Below are 19,593 nucleotides of genomic sequence, written 5' to 3'. Positions count from 1 at the left end.
GACATACTCAGCAAGCCACGCAGCAAATATGCAAGTGCACAGGATAACAAAGGATGGCATAGTAGGGTTTCATTTGCATAAACAGCATTTAATAAACATTTCAAAATTTAATAAAGCAGTTAATAATTAAGCAGTATTAATCCAACGCTATACAACATACCCTGTTGTATAGGCCCAACCATTCTGAACAACCATCCCGGCTGCACAGTCCTATCTCCAAACCAGGAATGTACCATTCCAAACCAGGAGCTAAATAAATTATTACCATTTATAGCATTTGTTATCATGATGAGAGGTGTGAGACTAATCACGAAAAACATTGCTCAACCCGCCCATAACCGCGGGCACGGCTATTCGAATAGTTTTACTCTGATCAGAGGTGTACCACTGTACCCACAAGACACAGCCCCACATCATGTCACCATGTGCCTCAATACCACCACGGTACCTCGGAAAGGAGCTGTGACATTACCCCTTGCATAACACAGTCCACCGCAGCGCACCATTCCTGGATCATAATCACCCCCTCAAAAAACCAGAGGCATGGACTCCCCAACGACCCCCGTGGGCTTATCTCCGCCACTTCTCAGTCGGGTGCCCCGCAATGAACCATGCTATACAAAAGGTAAAGCCGTTGCCCACGCTGGCTTGTGGTTGGCACGATTAATGTTTCACAACAGTAGCTCGCGAACCGGTCCTTAATTGTCATGAGCATGACTCTCAAAACCATGTGCTCACAACCCACCATTATCAAGTTTTAGTTGGCAAGTAATTAATTAACATAATCACGATTGACCATCGTGAACTATCATTATGCCATCATTAAATAATAGTGAGTCATAAGTTATCCCAATAGTGTGCTAATGTTTCTAAGCATGGCTAAGCAACTATAAATAACATTTAGCTGAACCAATCCAATATATAAGGTCCATGCTAGTCAAATTATAACCCATAGGAAAATAAAGTCATCTTCGGCCATAATTAAATGGGAAAGGCTCACCACCCAATGACATTCGAAAACAATGCATAAGTTGAAATAAATCAATAGCTTTAAACAGGTTCAACATGCTGAAAGGGTTGTTTGGGATCTGTGTGACTTGCCTTGCTGGCCTTGGAACTCTTCAAATTCTTCTCCTGCGAAAACAGACTCTCCGGAAACGTCGGAATCTAAACAGAAAAGAGCAAAATCACCAAAACAGCACATAAACAAGCATGAACAGTACATGTGGATATTTTTAACATGTAGATCTCAATTTTAGAAAAATTTAGAGACTTGAACCAACTAAATTCGAGCTAAGATGAATTAGTTATGAATTTTTGAAGATTAAATCGGATTAAAACACTTATATGGATTTTAATTGAATTATGACGCAATAATGAATTATTTTTGAAAAGGAAAAGGGGTTTATTGCGTCAGCGGCTAGGGTTTGCGGTGGACCGGGCGCACGGCAACGGTTCACGGGAACGAACGGCTGAGATCGATCCATCCAAAACGGACGGCCGAGATCGAACGGGTCTACGGCGGCTCACGGCAAACGGCCACGATGACGTCGGCGATGACGTCACCTCCGGCGGTGGCTCGGGCGGCTCGGCGGCTCGGCGGCTCGGTCGCGCAAACTCGTCGGCGAATGACGGCGCGGCGGCGCGAACGGAAGGCACCAGCACGATGCGGGCGACGAGGCGAACTCACCGGTGACCAAAGCAACGGCAGAGGAGCAATGGACAACGTCGGCGACGATGAAGAAGCGGCGGCGACCTTCGGCTTGACGACGGCGACGGTGTTCCGGCGGTCAACAGCGACGGCGGAGGGGCGGACGAGGACGGCGGCGACTTGGCGACCACGATGGCGACCTCCCCGAGCGACGGCGACGGCTGGAGCGACGGCGAAGCACGGCTGGAGCGACGGCGACGACGGCGGCTCGAGGTTACACGGCGCTAGGGCTCTTCCGACGGCGAGAGGCGAAAGCAAAGGTGGCGACGGGAAGAGGAGACACCGGGGATCCTTTTATAGGGGTTGAAAGGCGGCGGCGAAGGCCCACGGCGACCGGCGACGCGAAGGAAACCTCGGGCTCGGAGAGAGAGAGACCGATCCGAATCGACCTCGAATCAAACACTTTCCAAGCGATTTTAGCCGATGATTCCAAAAGAGAAAAGGTAGAGGAGATCCCGAAGATTGTTTCCCCTCAATTGATTTCACCGGAGAAGGAAAGACGCGACCGAATTTGGAAGGAGACGACGGCGGCGCAGCACTAGGGTTTCGGGCAGCGGCAGCAGAAGGTTGACGACGACCCCGACAGGCGGGACCCACCTGTCAGCGAGCGGACGCGCGCACGCGGCTGCGGCTGGACTGGGCCGACTGGGCCGAGGGAGAGAGAGAGAGGGTTTTTGGGCCGACTTTCGGCCCAAAGCCAAAAGAGACTTTTAAAAACCTTTTCCAATTTAAATTATTCATGAAATGCAATTCCATTTATTAAAAATACTTCCTTAGCTCAAATAAATCCCAGAAAAATCTAGGAATTATAGAATTAAGCAAAGTATTTAATGAAATTTTATCTGGCCCCATTTTATATTGGAATTTATTAATTAAAAAAAATCTTCTCTTCTAGGTTTTTAAAATAAATTCTAATAATTCCAATTAAACAACCATTCATATATTTTTGGATTTTTAGGATGTGACAAACCTACCCCCCTTAAACAGAATCTCGTCCTCGAGATTTGGAAGAACTGGCGAACAGATGCGGATGAGCTGACTTCAATTCATCTTCTCGTTCCCAAGTTGATTCTTCTTCCGAGTGATTACTCCATTGGACTTTGCAAAAACGGATAACTCGATTCCTGGTTCTTCTCTCATCTATTTCCAAGATACGGATTGGTTTCTCAACATAGGTCAGATCCTCTTGGACCTCTATCTGTTCAAGATTAGCTTCTTCGGTAGGTACCCTTAAACACTTTTTCAATTGCGACACATGGAACACATTATGGACTCCTGCCAAAGATTGAGGTAATTCCAACTGATAAGCAACCTCTCCTCTTCTACTGACAATCTTATAAGGTCCCACAAAACGCGGTGCCAATTTTCCTTTGGTGTGAAAACGATGAACTCCTCGAAAAGGCGTGACACGAAGATACACATAATCTCCTTCTTCAAAACTCAAATCTCTATAGCGATTGTCGGCATAACTCTTATGACGAGACTGGGCCACACGCAATCTTTCTTGGATGATTTTCACCTTTTCTTCTGCTTCCCTCAGGATATCCGTCCCGAAAACCTGACGTTCTCCCGTTTGATCCCACAAAAGCGGAGTGCGGCACTTCCGACCATACAGTGCTTCGTAAGGAGCCATCTGAAGACTAGCTTGATAACTGTTGTTATACGAAAATTCTACATAAGGTAGATTCTTATCCCAACTTCCACCGAAGTCTAAAGTACAAGCTCTCAACATGTCTTCCAAAACCTGATTCACCCTTTCGGTTTGTCCGTCTGTCTGCGGATGATAAGCAGTACTAAAGTTCAGCTTAGAACCCATCTCTTCCTGAAGTTTCTTCCAAAAATTTGAAGTAAACTGGCTGCCTCGATCAGACACTATTTTCTTAGGAACGCCATGCAAACACACAATCCTTGCCATATACAATTCCGCCAACCGGCTTCCGGAATAGGTTGTCTTTACCGGAATGAAATGAGCCACTTTGGTAAGTCTGTCGACTATAACCCAAATAGAGTCATGGCCTGATGACGTTCTGGGTAGACCAGTGATGAAATCCATACCGATTTCCTCCCATTTCCATTCAGGAATCTTCAAAGGCTGCAGCAAACCGGCAGGTTTCTGATGTTCTGCCTTGACTCGCTGACAAACATCACATACTGCTACGTATTCTGCGATTTCACGCTTCATACTTGCCCACCAAAATCTTTCCTTGAGATCCTGGTACATTTTGGTACTACCAGGGTGAATGGAATATAAAGTATCATGAGCTTCTTTCAGAATTGCATCTTTTAAATCTTTGTTGTCGGGGACACAGATTCTCTCGCCCAACCATACAGTTCCTTGCTCATCCTCCAAGAAACCGATAGCTTTTCCTCTTCTCATATTCTTCTTGATTTCTTGAATATCAGGATCATTAATTTGGGCTTCTCTAACTTGATCAATTAGAGTGGACTTCGCTTCTAAGGCTGCAACGAAACCTCTACTGACAATTCCCAAATTTAATCTTTCAAATTCCTTGCATAATTCCAATGGTAACTGTCGTCCTTCCGTAGCATTGCAATAGCCTTTCCTGCTAAGAGCATCTGCTACAACATTAGCCTTTCCCGGGTGATAATGAATTCCCATGTCATAATCCTTAATTAATTCCAACCATCTCCGTTGTCTCATGTTCAGGTCCGGCTGAGTAAAGATATACTTTAAACTCTTGTGATCGATGTACACCTCTGTACGAGTACCGAAAAGATAATGACGCCAAATTTTCAACGCATGAACCACTGCAGCTAATTCAAGATCATGAGTAGGGTAGTTCTTCTCATGCAGACGTAACTGACGAGACGCATAGGCAACCACCTTCCCATCTTGCATCAGAACACAACCTAACCCAAGTTTTGATGCATCGCAATACACTTGGAAACCCTTCTTTGGATCAGGTAAAATCAAAATAAGAGCTGATATTAAGCGATTCTTCAACCCTTGAAAACTCTGCTCACATTCTTCTGACCACTTGTACTTCACATCTTTCTGAAGCAGTCGTGTCATGGGCTTAGCAATCTTGGAAAAATTCTCTATAAACCTCCGATAATATCCTGCGAGGCCTAGGAAACTGCGAATCTCTGAAACTGTCTTTGGTTGTTTCCAGTTGGTTACGGATTCCACATTACTAGGATCGACGGCAACTCCTCCTGCTGAGATGACGTGACCAAGGAACTTCACTTCAGACAACCAAAATTCACACTTGCTAAACTTAGCATACAGTTGATGTTCTAGTAGCTTCTCTAGTGCAAGGCGAAGATGTTCTTCATGCTCTTCTTTGGTTCGGGAGTAGATAAGAATGTCATCAATAAAGACCACCACGAACTTGTCTAGGTATTCCATAAACACCTTATTCATCAAGTTCATGAAGAAAGCGGGGGCATTGGTAAGTCCAAAAGACATAACAGTACATTCGAACAATCCATACCTAGTGGTAAAAGCTGTCTTAGGTATATCTTCCTCTTTGATTCTTAACTGGTGATACCCTGATCTATCTTGGAGAAAACGGTGGCACCTTTAAGCTGATCAAACAAATCATCAATTCTGGGCAGCGGATACTTATTCTTGATAGTCACATCATTTAGTGCACGATAGTCCACACACATCCTCTGGGTATGGTCTTTCTTTTCCACAAAAATAACCGGAGCTCCCCATGGAGATGAACTCGGTGTCGCGTCCCAAAACGACTCTAAAATACATCCTCGAAATTATGCCTAGAATAATTAAAATCCGTGTGAAAGCCTCCAACAATTAAAATGTGCAAAGTTAAAAGTCAAAAAAAGACTTGGAGGATTTTTGTATATATTTTCTAAAAGCCTAAAATGCGTAAATAAATTTTAGTGGAATTTTCAGAGCACAAATAATAATTAAGAGGAAATAAACAAAGTTAAAAAGGTTTTATAAAAAGAAAAACCCTAAAAAGTTCCCTTTCCCTCCCCCTCTCCCTCTTGGGCCGGTCCGGCCCAGCTCCCTCCCCCTCCCTCTCCTCTCCCCGTGGCCCATCCGGCCTCTCCCCGCGCGCGCCACTGACGGGCGGGCCCGCCCGCCACCCTCGCTGACGGGTGGGGCCCACCCGTCATCCCCTTCCTCCCGCCGCTCCCGCCGCCTCGCCCGTGCCCTAGCGCCGCCGCCGCCGCGAATCCCGCCGCCTCCCGCCGTCCACGCGCGCAATAAAGTGGGGGGAAATATTCCCCGTGATTCCCTCCCTCTTTCCCCCCATTTTTCCCTCCCTCTCTCCCTCGGATTCGTTTGTAAACCTCTCCCCTAACCTCGCCAGCGCCATCAATGGCGGCCGGATCTTCCGCGCCCGTTTCCCCCTCGTCCGGCCGCTCTCTCCCCCTCCCAACCCTATATAAACCCTCCCCGTGCCTCCCTCCACCGTTTCCGCCACTCGCCGCCCTCTCTCCCCGCCGGAATCGAGCTCGCGTCGTCGCTCTCTCTCTCCGCCGTCACCGCCGAGCTCCGGTCCACCGCCGTCGTCGCCCCGGACCATCTCCCGCCTCGGCGCCGCCTCCTTCGGCTTCGCCGCATCCTCGCCGACCTCGTCCACCTCTCCGTTTCGGTCGACGACCGCCGGAGCACCGTCAACCCCGTCCACCCGAGCCGCGCCGCCACCTTCCTCCGCTCCGGTCGCCGTTTCCGTCGTCGCCGTCGACCCGGGGTGAGCCGTGGACCGCCGCTTCGTTTCCCCCTTCCCCTCCCCTCTCTCGGGCACCGCTCCGCCGTGCCTATGGCCGCCGCCGGCGACCATAGGGGCGCGGGCGTGCCGCCTCCCGCCGGCCGCACCGGCGTGGCCGCCTTCGGGTGCACCGTGCGGCTGCCGCGTGGGGCCCGGCTGTCAGCCGCCCGCGCCCTTAGGTGCGGCTGACGCGTGGGACCCACGGCGCCGGCCGGTGTGAGCCCGGGTGCGCCCGGTCCACCGTGGACCGTGGGGCTGCCGCGTGGGCCCCACCCCCGTGGACCCGGTCCGCGCGCCCCTCCCCTCGGCTGACGCAATAAATCCATTTTTAAATTAAAATTTAAATGAAGAAATTCGCAAATATTCATTTAAAGAGCATATAAACTTCAAATGGCCATAACTTGGCCATTTGAACTCGGAATTGGACCGTTCAAGTCTCTAATTTTTCCTTAAGAAGTCAAGAACCCATTTTTGTGCTTTGTTCCTGCTGGTTATATGGAGTTTATTAGAGTAAAAGCCTTTCTTTTCCGTTGGTCGTGTAGACGCTGCAGCTTCGGAAGATCCGCTCTTCGTGGAAGTTGAAGCCGGCGTTTGGGAAAGCGAGCAAGGCAAGTCACATCATCCTTGAACATATTGAATCCCAGTTTATAAAATTATGTTGCTTTAAATTATTGCATTATCGCTTTATTTAAATTCCCGCGTAATCACTGTTTTATCTAGCCATGCCTATTTACCTTTGTTATGACCTTATTATTATTGTTATTGTTATTATTACCTTGTTCACCCTAGATTAAACAAAACCCCAACTAGTGGACACTCTACTCATGGTACCACTAGTATGATTTTAGGTAGATGCTTCGCTGTTTAATTAGGTAACATTAGGTGATTTTACAACTCTAGACTTTGGGATATTCTCATCACCTGGACACTATGGAATTGTTGGATTATTGTGGAATTGGATTCACACCTCCCCCTCTATTTAAAATCCCCAAAATGGTTTTAGGCTGGGCTCGGGGTGCATGGTTTTGATAGTAGCACCTCGGCCATATAAGGACCGGTCTTCGGGCCTCTGTTGCAAAGCACTACCGTACTTCCACATGTCTAGTGGGTAAGGCTTAGTTTGTGGCTCAGTCTGGTTATAAACAAAAGTACACGGATGGAGATGGACGAAGTCGGGGGTCGATGGACATCTCCAGGACAAATGAAGGCTACACGAGCTGCGGCCCGGTAGTCGAGATGTCATGGCACAGGGCCGGTGTCCTGCTGCTAGGGGCTCAGTCCTGCCTACCTGTCCCGGGGGTTCCGGCCGTAGGTGGGATTGGGTCGGTACTCTTGTCTATGGCTAGGATGGGTTGGAAACTATGTCACGTCTTCCGTCTGTATACCGTGGTGGTATGTGGCACGTGGTTACACGTGAGGAAGATGTGTCTTGTGGGTAAAGATGTACACCTCTGATCAGAGTATAACCTATTCGAATAGCCGCGCCCTCGGTTATGGGCAAGCCGAGCAATGTACCCAAGTTAGTGTTTTAATTCTTAAAACCTGCTTAACAACTAAAATGTGGAATGGTTGGCCTGGGTTGGCTTGGGACGAGCTGGGACCCAGGGTCGGGTTGCCAGTTCGGTCTAAATCATCGTAGGCCTTGGGTTAAGGCAGGTTCGTGTGGGTTCACGGCCTTGATTAATAATATTGTATAGCTCTAGGACCGTATTTGCAAAATAGCTTTGAGCAACTAAGTGTCTTTTAATGCTGTTTACTGCAAACCCTAACCCTTTATATTGTAACTCCCTTGTACTCCCTTGCATTTTATTCTGCACTTGTGGGTGTGTCTTGTTGAGTACGGTGGTTGTACTCAGTCTTGCTCAATTTTTTCCCAAACCTAGAAGAGGAGCCTCTGGAAGATGAAGGCTTTGGTGTCTAGCTCGTGCCTGCCGTCAAGCGCCTGTGGTCGTCGCCCTAGTCTTCCGCTGTTTCCCGTTTGTCTTTGTGTGTGCTGGGCCTTCGCTGCCCATGTAATAAATTAACTATTTACGCTTCCGCTTGATAAACTCTGAAATGTATCAACTCTTGGTGTACCTTGCCTCCTGGGACAAGGAATAATACACGCACGTAAGGAACGCCCGTTGGGTTAATTCCAGTCGTGACAAGTTGGTATCAGAGCCCCCTTGACCCTAGGACGAGCCTTAGATGCCAAGCCTTAGCAATATTTTCCTGCTCCCATCTGAATTTCAGCTAGGACAAGAACGAGACCAGGAAGCACATCATCCGTAGCCTGAAGCATCCCAATTACCAATTCTACATGTTTCAGTCAACTGCATTCTTATTTTTTTGCAGTACTTTTTTTTGTTGTCTTGGAATCCATGTGTTGGTTAGCAACCATATAGAAGTACATTATACATTCATGTGTCATGTGTCCTGTTGAGTGATATTTTTTTTGTTGCCTACTAAATTCTACAGATGAAACAAATTTCAGACAAGCATTTACAATTTCTCGTTTTTGTGTTCTTGACATGGCTAGCCAGTCAATGCTTTGATTAACTAATAAAGGTGTCTACTTTTTAAAATAGGAATTTTCTGTTCAAGAATACTTAGGCCGTGTTTAGTTCGTGCGCCAAAATTTTTTCAAGTATACGGATACACATTTAAAGTATTAAACGTAGACTAATAACAAAATAAATTATATATTCAGCCTGTAAATTGTGAGATAAATTTATTAAGCCTAATTAATCCGTCATTAGTAAATATTTACTGTAGCATCACATTGTCAAATCATGGAGTAATTAGGCTCAAAAGATTCGTCTCGCAATTTATATGCAAACTATGTAATTGGTTTTTCGTCCACATTTAATGATCCATGTATGTGTTTAAACATTTAATGTAACGGAATGTTTGAAAGTTTAAAGGAACTAAACAACTGCCTTAATGTTCTGAATTTTTTTGGTTGAACATAGCACTTCAAGTAGTTTCCTCTGAACAGCACAGATGCATGACATTTGAATTCTATTGGACTAACTTTTTCCTTCCTTGGTCTGTAGGAAAGCAATTAGTTCGTTCTTTATGTAGGCTTCTGTACATCTAGCTGGCCGTCAGCGATGGATATCTGTTGGCTTGGAAGACAAGGGAATCTGTACATCGGCTCGACGTGGGTTTGTAACGTTGGTGTCAGTCCTACTCACTGTATTCATGTAGGCATTGATCCCCAACGTCAGCCCTGATATGTGTCACCATATTAGTCTTGGCATCGATACGAGTCTTCGGCACCGGCGCTGGTGGTGGTATTTGGCGAGTTGGGATGTACTCCCTTCACCCTTCTCCGTTCTAAGATTAGTCTAATCTTATTCTAGATTGCTATATATTGCGTCGGATGGAGTAGTCATTGGTTGCAATTTTTTTGATTTTTTTTATCAAAATGAATATGTGTATGTCTATTTCCCATATGCCGTAATATTGTATTCATGTTGTACAGGATAATTTGAAAAAAAAAACCTCTTCTCATATATTGTCATCAAGTAAAACATTTACTATGCGCTAATAAGTGTTAGTAAAAAAAATACTAATACATCGATACATAGCATTAAAAATAAGAAACACTTGGCAGTAAAAATACTACTACCACAAATAAGGCACTGAGCTACTGAGAATAACTAAAAAAACAAAGATATTATTAACGGTGACTGTAGGAGGGTTTATTTAAATAGATAGTAAAATCATTACTAATAATAAGGAACTAATCTACTAATATCATTAGTAATAATAAGGAACTAATCTACTAATAGTAATGAATCTAATGATATATTCGCGAGTAAGTGATTTACTAACAAATGATCTAACGTGACTAAAAGCCAATAATTTATTTACTAAATGAAGGTTGGTTGGGTGCAGAATTAATCTGTTTGTAATTTTTTTACCGATGGTACCGCGATGGAAGGAAAATAGCAGATGCGCATGAGAAAAAAAAACAAAAAAAAAGGAGGGAGCGAAAGGAATACAAGCGGTTGGAAAAAAGAAGAAAAAGCGAAAAAAGGGAGAGAGGGGAGGGAGTACGGACGGTTGGGGAAAAAAAGAACAACGTGGTGTGGGGGTTGGGGGGGGGGTGGGGGAGGGGGTAATGTGTGAGGAGCGTTTTAGTTATTATACACTCTAGGTACGGTTTAGCGCATCCACACACCACACATATATATATAGCGCTACAGGCGCCACGTATTAGATGGTGCCTGACACAGCCGCACCACCACCCTGTCCCACCTTCCCCCCACCCACCACCACGTATTTGAGTTAAAATTTAACTCACGACACCCCACACTTGCGCCCCTCCCCCACGCCCATAATCCAAGTTAAATTTTAACTTGATGTTACTCAACTTTTAGTATATATATATATATACCAGTGTTGTACATCCACCCCGTAACCAACCACATATCTAGATCCTATTTTTTTTGGAGATGAGAGCGGCGAGCGGGAGTGGCGGCGGGCGGTGGCGGCATTGGGCGGATCCGGCACGGCACGGCTGGTGGCGCGACGTCGAGCGCCACCTCCACCACCGAGCGGCGGCAGGCGCGACGTCGGTGGATCCGATACGGCACGGCTGCAGGCGTGGCGGCGACGGTCGACAGTGTGTAGGAGGCGACGAGGCGGTGCACCCGGCCGCCGATCTGTGCCCCACGCGCGTGGATCTGACCATGGTAGGGCGTATCCGGCGCGATGACGGATACAGGGATAATCCTGCATGGGAAGGCGCGGCATCGGCGGATCTAACATGGCATGGCGAGGCGAGGGGGCAGCGCATCCGGCCGCCGCTCCGCACCCCACGTACACGGATACGGCTGCGGTGGTGCGTGTCAGGCGTGGATGCAGGCGGCTCGATGGCGGATCCCGTGGTGGGCGACTGCGGGCGACAGCTGAGGCGGCAGCGGATCGGGCCGCCGCTCCGCGCCCCACGCACACGGCGGCGACCTCCGCGGCAGCGAGTTCGAACACCGAAGGACATGGAGGAGCAGCGGCGAACACCTCCATGATGCTCCGCCGTTGATGTCCAGAGCAAGTGCCGACAAAAATTTAACTTACGCTTATAGATTGTGAGGATGTATATGTTGAGTTAAAATCTTGTTGTACACAAGTTAAAATTTAACTCATACAAACTGAATTAACTCTACTACGATGTCCTGCAGTTTTGTATCGCGAGTTAATTTTTAACTCAGCAGCGACCAGATTCAATCACATATCATCCAGAATTGAACAACAACAAGTAATTTTTTAACTCCAAAACCATGTTATTGCATCCCACCACCCAATTGTACGTAAGTTAAACTTTAACTCATATCAACTGAAACCATGCATAATATTAACTCCTCAACGACATCATCGCACCCGCCACCTAACTGTATCTAAGTTAAAATTTAACTCTGCTGGTTTTACCCCACCACCCAACTGTATCTAAGTTAAACTTTAACTCAGACTAACTGAATCATCGCATAATATTAACTCCTCAACGATATCACCGCACCACCACCACCAACTGTATCTAAGTTAAATTTTAACTCCGCGGGTGGGTTGGATGCCTCGTTGGTGGGATTTTGTCGGTGGTGGGTTGACCTCTCCTTGTTTGTGTCTGGCGCCATTTTGTTTCGTGGCGTGCAGCGCCTGTGGGTGGCACTGTGTAGCGTCACCGTATGTACGTGTGTGTATATATATATATATATATATAAATTAACTGGTGCTACATAGAGTATGGGCTCCAAGATTCAAATTGAGTATATAACCAATTTGAATGAGTATGAATTTTTTTAAAATGTTTAGGTATGAACATTAACTTCTTTACTAACAAGTTCAAACAAGTTTGAACTGAGTTTGAACTTTTTTTTTGTTATATTTTGGTTCTAGGTATATAACATCCAAACATATAATTCGTTAGGTATGTAATAATGAATTGTGAAATAAAATTGAGTTTTAGTTATTTTGCTTTTAGGTATTAGTATGAATCAAATTCATATACCTAGTATATACTCACAATTTGAAAACTTTTAAAAATTTGAGAGCCCGAGCATCATAAAGTTCCATATGGGTATATATATATATATACACACGCGGTTACGCTACGTGAAGCCACACACAGAATCCTACGCGCCATCTAGCTTCCTAACGCGAGTAACAGGGCGCGTCGCCCTCCTTGCCTCCGTTTTTCTCGTTTTCATCTCCCCTCCCCACGTATGCACCCGTCTGGTCCCCTGGTTCCCGAGTGAAAAAATTACTCTCCCGCTTTTTCCGTTCTCATCAATTGCAATCCATCTCCGCTCTTCCCGACTGCATCTATGGCATCGATTCATGCTATCCATATCTGGTCCTTCCACCGAAAAAAAATCAATCTGAGTAAAAAAATTACTGAAAGTATCGGAGTAAAAGGTAGTAAATTTTTCTCATGTAAAAATTTTGTAGTTACATGAATAATTTTTTTACCATTCGTATTGTTGCATTAAATCAATCTGAGTAAAAAAAATTACTTTTTAGATGGTAGTTACAAAATTTTACAATCAGCAAAAAAAAAAAGTAAGGCAAGATTTAGCAGGTCGTTGGCATCTATCTATGCCGGTTTGTTCGCCAGCGGTGAGGACAATTGAAAATATGCAGTGCAAACCTGAAAACTATTATTATATAAAAAAAATAGACGTTTGATATTCGTCCAGATCACCATAAGTAAAATTTTTACTCACGAGTAAATCCACGAGTAAAATTTTTAGTCGTGATTGACGTGGATAAATCCCATACGTCCATTTTTTATTCAACGATAATTTTTAGCCTTTTACAACATATATAGTTTTCACCCTATAATTTCCCGTGAGGACACAGCCGGACAAGTGGAGGCACAGATGTTGATACTAGCGGCTAACGGGAAAATATGTAGCGCAAAATATGTTGTTCAAACCTAAAAACTATTATTATATAAAAAAAATAGACGTTTGATATTCGTCCACATCACCATAAGTAAAAATTTTACTTTACTCACGAGTAAATCCACGAGTAAAATTTTTAGTCGTGATGATGTGGACAAATCTTATATGTCCATTTTTTATTCAACGGTAATTTTTAGGTTTTTACAACATATATATAGTTTTCACCCTATAATGTCCCGTGAGGACACGGCCGGACAAGTGGAGGCACAGATGTTGATACTAGCGGCTGACAGGAAAATATGTAGCGCAAACCACGTATGTAATAGAAACTTAGAAACTATCGTTGGATCGAAAAATGGACGTTCGAGATTCGTCCACATCACCATAAGTAAAATTTTTACTCGTGATGACATGGACAAATCTTAGACGTTTATTTTTCGATCTAATGATAGTTTCCAAGTTTTAATCTATATATCGTATGTTTCCACCATATAATTTCCCGCGGCCGACGAGCCGCAGTCGTCCAAGTAGCGGCTAAATTTGTGCGCGAACCGCGGCAAACCACCAGGATCCAGGCGGCGATGGTTGTGTGACACCTGAGCTGCTGAGCATATGTAGTGAGAAACATCGGATGTCTATCGAGAAAATAATGTGCAACTATGGTTTATGTTCTCAATTTTGAAATCAAATTAAAAGGATCACAACAAGAGATGTATAAAAAATTACAGGATGACAACTGCACAATTGAACGCTGTTTACAGAAGCGCAGAACCTACTAGCTTATCAAACCAAATATCATCAGGATGCTGGCTTATATAACGAATTGAGAGCTCGAAATACATGAAATAAAATAGATCAAATTTAGCCCCACAAAAACAAAGAACGATTTTCTCTGAAGAGCAAAGAACACAAATGCATCAGAGAAGACGTGTTCCAACCAAACTTTGCAGATCGCATCTGGTCTGGTCTGCCTTACTTGCGTGAGCTACCAACCTTCTGAGAATGATGGTTAGAAGACGCTGGCGAACAAAACCCGTTGCCATCAAAGCCGCACGTTCGTCGGTCCGTGGCTTGGAAGCCATCCATCGGCACCGGCGTGGTGGACGTCTTCCGGCGACGAGACCTCTCCAGATCCATCCATCGCCCTACAGCTGGTTGGAGGTTGTTGGCGCGCCTCCTCGCCACCGTGCCGACGGGATCGCTGATATGGGGCGACGATGGCCGGACCTGTCCACACGCTGGGTCACCGTCTGCCCGTCTGGGATCGCCACCATGCCGCGTCACACCTTCGTCGGAGAGGGTGGTCGTCTGATTCAGTGCCCTTCAAATCCGCAGGTGCAGTCGAAGCAGATTGGAGACGAGGTCTCCTGAAGCACAGCAGGGTGGGGGTGTTTGGGAGTTGTGTGTGTGTGTATATATGGATCTGTTGCATGCATACATATATGTATAAATACATATATATCTATACATAATATATAAATAATATGCATATATATATATATATATGTAGTGGGACATATATGTATATATGCATGAAATATAGAGAGTTTGCATGCATGCAGCAGGCAGTATCGACAAAAAAAATATATCTTTAGCCCCGGTTGGTAACACCATCTGGGACTAAAGATGGCTAACCCGCCACGTGGTCTACCCATCTTTAGTCTCGATTGGTGTTATCAACCGAGACATCATTTATAGTCATGGATTACTGCTCCCGGTTAAAAACCCGGGACTAAAGTGGGTTACCAATCAGAAGTACAGATAGTTTCTCCAGCAGTGTTACTCATGTCTTTGCGTTCTGCAGGCATACAAGTTATGTTTTTTTTCGAGATTTCAAAGAGTCAGAAGCATATTTCGACACGTAACTGTGTACTCTTCTAAGTATATCTGGGCTTCTATTGAGTCGGTATTGGATATAATCACATGGTTTGTTCTGTCACTTCCATTGTATAATCCTTGCTTTCTTCAAGTTCCTTTTTCTTTTCAAGTTTAGAAAATCTTGTGACACAAGTGAACATTAAACTGCATTAGTGAAAGGTTTATATACTAATAGAGATGAATGTCTATACATACAACATTGCATTTAGGACAAAAGTTTCACAAAAAGATGTCAGTTCTAATTTTAGCCTCGGGTAGCCGCTTGCACTTTTGGTTAAATAAAGTGTTACTATTATTACCTAATTAAATTCATAAAACTCTATTTGCCACAATTATATATAGTCGTATATGCTCTATTTTCCAATATGGTTAGCATGGACCTACTGAAATGCTTTTAGTATAATCCTTAGGTGAACTAACTCTCTATTTGCTAGACTTACTATAGCTGTTATTTATATATGTTCACTTGGTTGTTTATATTCACTTATACTTATATTCTGATTGTGCATGCATTTCTTATCATCTAGGGTGGTGTCATTTTGGGATGAAATTAATATCCAGTCGTCGCATCGAGCCATCTGCTATCGCACTATTTGTTGTGGATCGAAAGAAATAAAAAGGAGCAAAATCTAGGGAGTCAAACTAGGATCACATTCCTCAAATTGGCTACACCGTTCTAGATTATTGTTCTGAAACATATTCCATAGTTTTAGAAGAGATATAACTACTACAGAACCGAGCTATTGTATCATAAGCCTGCAACACAAGAACATGTGTTCCAGAGAAATGACTAGTAACACCACTCCATGTGTTGCAGACATGCGTGTAACACATCATTAGTAGGCGTGGACAGAGCTTGATGCTGTAAACACATGCATGTAACACAAAAATAGGCAATCTGCAACAGAACTAACTATTACAATTTTTAAGCCATTAACTGCTTTGGACAAGTGAAAAGAAATTATGTGACTTCACAACAGATACAAAGCTGAGCATGACATTTGACAAATATTGCATTAAATAACTTCATGACAGAGATCCTTGAATCCTTGCAACTCCATAATGTTACACTGAATAATAATTCAAATTTTAGAATGTTATTTCAACCATTGATTATGTTGAATTGGATCTTCTGCGCATTTAAATTTGTACTAAAAAGTTAAAGTGAACCAACAATGCATTAAAATACATGTTTTAGAATATAATACCGAATGTTGGATAATAATACAAATAAATTCTTTTGTGACTCACTAAAAAGTACTATTTTTTTACAAATCTAAAACAACAATTTACATGAACGAGCAATGATGCACTTGCAAGGTGCCTTGCCCCAAATATATACCCAATACTGAAATAAAAAACTAATTATTTTAACAGATATTATTTCAACAATGCCAGTGCAGCTATTATATCTAGCTAAAAAATAGTATGCAACAAACTAGTATATATATTTAGTCCTGAATGAAAACCTAGTTATTGTTCAGTTGACATGGATATAGATATCGCAATAAAAAACAATTTTTAGGAAACATAACAGAGCTTTTGAGAAAATATGGATATCTGTAATGCTAGAAAATATGGATTCATATACTATATAGCAATAGATTGAAAAATAGTATGAAAAACACAAAAACCATCAATGTGTTCGTTCTTATCAAGAACATGCCTCCAGACAGAAACATAAATTTAGGCTCACTTCTGATGCCTGCAAACAAAATCAACATCTTCAGAGAGAAGGGTGATCTCAAGATTAGTGTTTAAAATTAAACTAACAACATCCACAGTGGTTTTCATTACTAAAAAAATCTGCAAACAGAACAAACACACCAATGCCGTAGAAAAGATGAAACAAGTGCTTCCATGACAAATATCTACCTTTTAAGACAAGGCATGACCATCAAAAGTTTACATGTATAGTATGCGCATAAGGAGTGGAATCATCACCAAATAGTTCTGTAGACTACTGTAACAGCATACTTAAGAACAAGCACAACAGTGACTGCTTAGAAAACTAGCAACCATATATTTTCCCTGCTGATGAAGTCATAAATTAATCATCAGTAAGGATACATGTATACAAGGAAATATATGTCCTCACATTGACATACTTTAGAACAAAGTGAATATTAAAAAGATCCCAATTACGAAGGTGAAACATGGACACTAGATAAATATGCTCATTCAGACCTCGATATGTCTGTGCTTAGGAAATACTGCCAGTCGTTATGTCCATGTAACCATTCAATTTTATATACTTTGGGCATATTCAGTACTTAGTACAGTATTATGCATATATTGGATATGTCCAACATGTCAGAAAATATTTATAGTCTATAGTCCATCATAACATTCAGTTCAAGAGACATTGGTCAGGTAAAAATTCAAGAATTTCGTATCGGTGAGATAAAGTCTTAACCTACAAAATCAACATTTAAGGAATGTTTCAAACAAATAATAAATAAATTTTCATAACATTAATAGTTGCAGATTCATACAGTAAGTTTAAGCAACCAGAAAAGTGTGAAATTTGATTTATGTGCAACAGATCGACACAGAAGGAAACAAAAAATCACCGCTTACTACCGCCTGCTGTGCTTCCCACCATTGGCCATCGAGGTAGTCCTAACATCCTGCCTGCTTACCGCTGCCCCCCAGGTCTCCAGCTCTGCCGAGAAATCCAGCCAGGTCGCTCCATGGCTGGCTTCGCCCTGCAACAGGAAGGGGATCAAACATTAAGGCTTATGGTGACACTACGTATGGGTTGGAAAATAGGATTTCATTGATTTCATTCACTGATTCACTCACCAAGCCGTTGTCCAGACTCCTGTCGGATCGGCTGCCGCGGAGCAGCCTGCTCTATGCCTCGCGGCCGCAGCCACCGTGCCCCGTTGTCCAGTCGGCCGCCCTGGAGCAGCGCCGCTCCCGCCGGCTGCCGGGGTCTCCATGCCTCACGGCCGTGCTGCTGCAGGCGCCCCGCCCTCCTGCCGGCCACCGGGCTCGACGCTCTCCTAGGCGGCGGGCGCTGGCTTGGCCCTGGAGTTCTGTACTGGTTCCTCAATCCTCTGCCTATTACTTGCGTGGATTCAGGGGAGGTGAAGGGGTGGGGGAGATCATTGGCACTAGGAGATATTTGATGAGAGATTGGGCGCGCCACGAGAGGGATTCGGCATTCGGCGCGGTGCCAAGATTTCGCGCGTCAATGAAAATTGGCGCGGGTAAATTGCCGCCAGGAGGTGGATTTGGCGCCACCGATACAGAAGGGACATTTGGTTTTTCAGAATAAGTCGCGGGCACAGGGTGGACTATAAAGGAACAGGTATCACGACAAAAAATAAAAAATAAAAACCATGTGTGTTTCTTTTTTTTCATTTTTCTTTAGGGATAAAAATTCTTTATGCAAGTGTTTTTCTCCTTTTTTTTTAAGCTGACTGAAACAGACTTTCAAATCAGATTTTATCAAGATTTAGAAACTTTTTAACCTAGATTTGAAAACTTTTTAACTCTAAATTTGAAAAACTTTCAACTTAGATATTAAAAGTTTTCAACTTAGATTTGAAAACTTTCAAATCCAGATTTGGAACTTTAAACTTGGATTTCAAAACTTTCAGTTCAGATTTAAAAAAATTCAAGTCAAGATTTGACAACTTTCAACTTTCAGGTGCTCACCGACTCGTAGGTGGCCGTGGCGAGCAGCGGCGACAAGAAGACGTCATCGTCGCCGAGGAGGATGGCGGCATGTGCTAGGGGGGAGGGGAATGGGACGCCGGTAGTGCGCGCCCTAAACCCATCCGCACGTCGATCGAGTCGTCTTCTCTCGCTGCCCCCATCGTTGCTCATCATCCTCCTTCACTGCCACCGGTTGCCGACATCGCATCCACCCTTGATGCACCACAAGAGCTAAACTTAACTCTCTCAATGAGTTCCTCAGGTTTAGTGTCATCTAGGCGATGCCTCTTATCGCTAGTGGCGATGCTACTTGATATGACCGATGGATGGGGCCACGTCGTTACATCTAGCGATAACCCCAAGGTAGTGATGGTGGGCGATAGTTGCGACGAGGCAATTGAGCGCTCAAAAGCGTGGCATCCAAAGGTGTACACGGAGTGGGCCTGACCTGCCCACTTACTCCCTCCGTCCCAAAAAAAAAGACAAACCATGGGTTTACGTGTCCAACGTTTGACCGTCCGTCTTATTTGAAAAAATTAAAAAGACAAGTCACGCATTAAGTATTAATCATGTTTTATTATCTAACAATAATAAAAATACTAATTATAAAAAAATTTCATATAAGATGGACAGTCAAACGTTGGACACGGAAACCCAGGGTTTGCCTTTTTTTGGAACGGAGGGAGTAGTGGTTTGTTTGGTGTTAGCACCTAGGCACAAGGGTAGAGGAAGGTGTTGATGGGAC

At 43.9% G+C, this 19,593-nt stretch overlaps 1 long non-coding RNA gene across 1 annotated transcript; it reads right to left on the bottom strand.

Annotated features, from left to right (window-relative positions):
• Nucleotides 1-17,553: 17,553 nt before the first annotated feature.
• LOC107282046 (uncharacterized) lies at nucleotides 17,554-18,284 on the bottom strand. Its single transcript, XR_001548199.3, has 2 exons — nucleotides 17,988-18,284; nucleotides 17,554-17,890 (listed from the first exon to the last, which is right to left on the bottom strand). It is a non-coding gene; the product is annotated as an uncharacterized lncRNA (long non-coding RNA).
• Between the last annotated feature and the right edge of the window lie 1,309 nt (nucleotides 18,285-19,593).

Source organism: Oryza sativa, chromosome 8 (genome assembly GCF_034140825.1).
Source record: "Oryza sativa Japonica Group chromosome 8, ASM3414082v1".
Taxonomy (NCBI): domain Eukaryota; kingdom Viridiplantae; phylum Streptophyta; class Magnoliopsida; order Poales; family Poaceae; genus Oryza; species Oryza sativa.
Note: the sequence above shows the minus strand (reverse complement) of the source record. Positions and strands in the feature narration are given on the sequence as shown.